Genomic DNA, 6,000 nt, shown 5'->3' with positions numbered 1-6,000 from the left:
GGTTACCAGAAGGAGGAACACAGTTCTGGGTATATCTGGGTAGATCCTGGTGGGTTGGTCTAGGGGTCTGTGGCCCCGGCCCTGTCTTCTGTTGTGATTTTCCGCAGCTCTGCTTCCCAGTCACCTTGAAACGAGCACCTTTGCTCTGCTGCATCCCTTTGCCATGATGGTTTTGTTTGTGAGCCAGCCAGTCGTGGACTGAGTACTCAGAACCTGACTTCCCAATGAAATATTTCCTTCCTTAAACTGTGGGGATCAGTACTGTGTCTCAGTGTCTTGGTTACTTTTTTCTTGTTGCTGGGACAAAACACCCAACACCCTGAAATGAAGGAAAGAAAGGTTTATTTATCTGTTTGTGGAGGTTTCAGTCCATAATCAGCTAACTCCAGGGCTAGGAGGGGAGCAGGGCACCAGGGGTATGCTTCCAGGCAGCAGTCAGTTAAAGCAACCAGAGTAAAAAGCCAGGAAACAAGACACTTTTTCTCCCCTATACTGCACACAGACCACCCCCACTGTAGGTTGGGTGTAGGGCTCACACCCTCTCCATGCTCTGCTCTTACACAGGCTCAGAATATTTACAAATATGCTGGCTCCCTGCAGAGTCTTTTAGGTAACCTTCTTCGAAACTTCTTAAACTGACACAGTGTATCAACCATAACACACAGATGTAAGGAAGCTAATTATTCAGCCTCCCTAAGTGCCACAGGTGTATGCCACCATGCCCTGTTGGTTCGAGGTTTTTTCCACTTGACTTTGTCAGGGCTGGGGATCAAATTTAGGGCCTTGAGGGCTGTAGGCAAGTGCTCTACTCGTGAACTGCCTCTCCTCCCCTGCTTCAAAGTTTCTGTGTACTTCTCCATTAATGTCCATGGAGGACTGTCTCCAGTACACACACATCCATCCTGCCAAAACTATCTGACTGCAGATGCTCTCTTCCCTTACACAAAATGATGCACTGTGTGCTGCCCCTATACACTTTCAATCCTCACTAGATTATTATAATGCCTGAACCAATGCAAGTGCTAGGGAAGTAGTTGTTATTCCACATTTTAGGGGGATAAAAAGGAAAACAAATTTGGTCATGGTCAGTTCAGGCACACTTTTTCCCCAAATATTTACAGCCTGGTTAGAGTTGCATCCACATGTTTTGAACCCCAGATATGAAGGGGCTACAATTTGTAGAAACACTGATGATTGAGGAGCACTGTTGTCTTGTTTTCCAAGACTTTGAAGGGGTTTAATAAAAACACAGAGCCTGAGGCAGCCCACTCAGAGATGGGTGTGGAGGAGTGCAGGAGAGAGAATTACAAAGAACTCCTGCATCTGGGGACAGCTCCAGCCCATCTCACCAGACCAGTCAGGACAGCCATCCACCTCCATGAAGCCTCACCTTGCCCCTGTGGCTCTGAATACCCTTGAACCTCTGAGGCTGTCTGTCCTGAGGGTTGGAGGAGGTTGCAGGTGAAGCAGAGAGGGTGGAGCACAGACCTCAGCTAACAGAGCCTGCGAGGTGAGAGGAAAATTAGATGGAGAGCTGCTCCCAAGCCCTGCAGAGCTTCAGATCCTGAAAGCTCCCATCTGGGGCCTGGATTGTTCCCCCAAGGTCGCCCGACCTTTGTAATTTTTGGTGTCCTCTTATCCCTCTGCGTAGCACGGGTGTCCCCGGGCCCTTCTCATCTGTCAGTGCAGTTTTGCCCTCACCATCACCTATCCCAGCCCTCATGCCCTGGCTGAGATGCTTTCTTCTGGCCTGTGCCACAAGACCCCAGTGGTTGGCTGAACAGCACCATGCACAAACATACCACACTCAGCCCCAGCTGCCACTGGCCAGGCTACACTCCCCCAGTATTGTCAACCCCATTGTCATCCTTCTGTGTTCTCAGACCTAACTCCTTAGGGCCATCTCTGAATCCTCTACCACTCTTCAACAAAGGAGCCCCTCCCCAATATCCCCAGCTGAAACTCAGCCTTGGTCTCTGGGGTGACCCTCCTCCCTTGCTCCACTGACCCTCCCCACTTGCAGTCAGAGCATGTGTGAATCCTGGGGCACGGCCGGTCCCTCCCATGCCTTGTACCTCGGTGCCCCCACTCCTGCTTCCCCTGCAAGCTCTCTTGGCCTGCTGCCTTTGGACCCCTCTCTCTCCTGGATTCTTCTACTGTCACCACACTCAGTCCCATGGCCCTGAGCTTCTGGGCTACTCCTACCTGAGTTATACCACCTGGCTCCTTGTCTCTGGTGACTGAACCTCTCCCACCTGGGTATCTCCCAATGTCATCTTCCTGCCAGGGCCTCCATGGTCACTTTGTTTAAAATGTCCTCTTTCCCTCCCATGCACACTGCTGTTTGCTCCTTACCATCTGTCAGTGCCACGTGTCTGGAGCTCAGCTTGTCTGGGGGACTTGGGGCTCACTGTTAGCATTGTTGGACCAACAGAAGCATGGGTGCTTGCACCGCTTCATACAGCCGGTGCTCCCTCCTGGCCTGCATGTGGAAAACCTGTAGATTGTGTGAGCCAGCAGCCCCTTCCTCTAGCCTGTACCTGTGTGTCCTGTAGGGCACCCCTCCGTTCCACCTGGGTACTCTCATGCCTCCACACAGAAGGGGACATGGCTGGGTGTGGCGGAGCCATGCAGCTGCCAGTCTTCCTTGCTTCCTGGATTACTGCACTTAGTAGGGTGCAAGCATTGGACAGGGCTCATGAGGATGAAGAAAAAGAGGAGCTATATTGCAATCCAAATATTATATATTATAATCCAAATTCTGTATGCTGTAATCCAAATTTTATATATTAGAATCCAAATATTGTAATTCCTTTTGCAGTCCTCCTCACAATCCAGAAAGATGTATTTTAGTTCCACTGAAACCTAATTGGAATCTCAGCAAGTTAACACCCATCTACCACCTCCAATGCAACTCTTGGTGAGAGTAAAGACACTAAGCCCTAGTCTAAGTTATGGGCAGCCAAGGAATCCCAAGTCTGATCCAACTGAGGATACACAGACAAAGGCCTTGATGGAAGGTCTCTCCCACAGTGTATTATCTCATGAAGAAAGCAGTGGTCCAAGGATGACTGACAGTGAGGATGGCAGGAACTACATGAGTAATTTTGTTTTACACGAGTACTTTGAGCTGGCTAGCCAGGTGGGGAGAAAAGCATCTTTGCAATATGCGAGGAGAATGATATGCAAAAGGACCAGTCTGCATAACTCAATCAGGGTAGCATTTGAACACTTTGAGGAGGCCGTTGCTTTGGTCTCTGCTATGTAAACTTTTTTACCCTGGGAGGTCACAGACTTTTATTTAGAGGCTCATAGCCAGTGGACATTGCTGGAGCTGACTGGTTCTGCCCTCCCACTGTGTTCACCTGTTTAACAGGGAACACAGTGTGAGGAAAATGTCACTTGGCCTTAAGGATTACATGTCAGTATCTTGGCTGCCCTTATTTGCATTGCTTAGAGCCAGTTGAAGGGTGATGGACATACCATAGCCAAGTCTGTACATATCAGGGCATGGCAACAAGACTCGGTTGAACTAATGCTGAAGCAGTTGTTCTGCATTCAAGCGGAGCTACTCAAATTGGCTCCTACAGGGGTGTCTAGATAGAGCCCCAGATCTGCCCTTACCAACTGAGAGGCACCAAGGGAACAACTTCCCTCCTCAACCACAAGCAGTTATCAGGATTGGCAAAGACTTTTCAGGAGCATGGAGACTGTCCCAGGGACCATTTCATCCTGCCATACCTGTACCAGCCAGCACCATGAACTAGAATAAGAAGAACCAAGGCTGGATACAAGGCCAGGAGAAAACACTGCAGAAACTCAGGTGGCTGAGCCGTGGGAAGTGCGGAGAGGAGGGCGTGTTCTTTCATAATTCACACTCTACTCAGTTTCAGAGTGCATCTCATGAAAGTATATTCCTCTTATGATAGAAACAATAACTTCCTTCTGTGCTCTCTAGAGGCACTAACCTCTGTTTGTTCAGTACTTGCAGTGGATGTGGGAGATGGCAGGGGCCTGGCACACCACAGTGGAGCAGGAGTTTTCTGCCCCTTTTCTGCAGAGACTAAGGGAGCAGAGCCCCTGGCAGCCTCCGAGGCCAGGCATCCCAGACCCTGCTCCCCAGAAGCCAGCCCCTCCCCATCTGGATCCATGTGCTTACCTGCGTCCACATCTGCTATGCTCTGCCACATGGATGGTGGGTCCAGGGCTTTGCCTGGGGATGTGACCTGAGAGAGAGGGCCGGACTGTTGCAGTCCCCTCCCTGCTACCCCAGCTGACCCCCGGCCTGGGTCGGGTGGGCTCAGCTCTGTCACCACAATGTTTTTCTTCTGGTCTAACCTGTTCCAGCCTCAGAGGTTTGAGATCACTGAGAACTGCAGCTCTGACCAAGAGGAGATCTCCTATGGCCTGTGTGGCCATCGGACGCTGATGCACATGAATGATTTCCTTTTTGTGGGCCCGGGGGTTACTGTCACTGGCATCAGGCATGGGAGGATCATGTCGGGTAGTGTGGGGCGTGCGTGTGTCACGGTACCTCCACATAGTCTGGAGAAAATCTTGCGTAGGTTTCCCAAAACCATCAGAATGAGCTTGTCAGGGACATCCTTCAGGCTGCATGTGGACAATGAGCTTCTGGCGAGTCAGAGCATCTCCTACCCCAGTCGTCTTTTCTGGTCCTTCTTCCTAGAATTTGGTCTGTGTCGCGTCTGATTCGACCCTGTCGTGCATAGAATCTGCCCTGTCCTAGGCACAGTTTAGGTCCTTGCTCCTGACGTCCCTGAGCTCCAGACCACATCCCTGTTGGGGCTATGCCTCTCAAACCAGGGGCAGGCCGGTCTAGCTCTCTTTTGGTTAGTAAACAATTTCTCATGACCTATCCTTCTATCAAATGCAACAGGAATGAATTAGTAGAAAACAATCTGAACTTGGCCATCCCAGCTGTGTGCAGTTGTCATGGTAATGACCAGGCAACCCCATCTATGCCTGCTGTGACTCTTGGGGAGCAGCTGACCTGGAGGGGGAACAGCTGACCCAGAGGGTGAGCCATCCTCCAAAGCACAAACAAGGATGTCACCTCGCCCACACTGTGCCCTCCTCCTGTCCTCCCTTACTGCCCTCTGGGATGGCTTCCTGTCCTCTGCCCTTTTATGATCCAGAATCTGGCATTTTTGCTTCCCCCGGCAACCTATCTGGTCTCTTACTTGCTTTCACGTTGCCCTCACCACTTACACTTGGAACAAGCAGCTCCCTCACTGTCACTCTGCTCCTACCTACATCAGCTGTCCCCTGTGACTGACATGAATGCTTTCTGATACCTGTGACTCTGCTGGAATAGATGGTCACCTTGGGGGAGGCCTTGTTGCGCCATGGCCCTCTTCCTGCCCCAGACCTGAGCCCAGCTCACTGTGCATGATCCTCCCAGGACCCCTAGTGCTGGCTCCTGCAGCCACTTCCCCGTAGACCCTTGTGCCTTGCTCCAGCCACTTGAGACACTGCTCCTCTTCAGGGCCATCTCCTGCCAAATCAATCAACATCTGGGGTCCGTCCTTCATGGAGCACCCCACTAGAACTAGATCCTTCCTTTGCGGGTTTTTGGTAGATTTTTATTCTACAGACTTCTCTGTGACTCCCCCGGCAGGGTGATCCTGATCTCCCCTTCCCATTTTGGATTATAAACTCCCTGCAGACAGTTGCAGTTCCTCCCCACCATCCCTCACATCACATTGCCCACAAGATAGCTTAGCAGGAACTAGGTGCTTCAGAAACTATTTTCATGTTAATTATTTTCTGTGTTACTAGAGATGCAACACAGGCTGTCACCTTGCTAAGCAAGCAGTCTTGCCACAATTTTACAAATGTCTGGACACTAAATAACTCACTTCTATACACTCACTGGGTCACAGAGGTAATGAGGTAAAACAGTAAACAATTCCTGGAATCCAGTGATAATGCCAGTACAAAGTACCAGAGCTGATTGGATCGCAACGATACCAGTGCTAA

This window comes from Cavia porcellus, unplaced genomic scaffold (assembly GCF_034190915.1).
Source record: "Cavia porcellus strain 051 isolate PalLab524CR breed Dunkin Hartley unplaced genomic scaffold, mCavPor4.1 scaffold_11, whole genome shotgun sequence".
In the NCBI taxonomy this organism is placed as follows: domain Eukaryota; kingdom Metazoa; phylum Chordata; class Mammalia; order Rodentia; family Caviidae; genus Cavia; species Cavia porcellus.
This window is presented reverse-complemented; position numbering follows the sequence as displayed.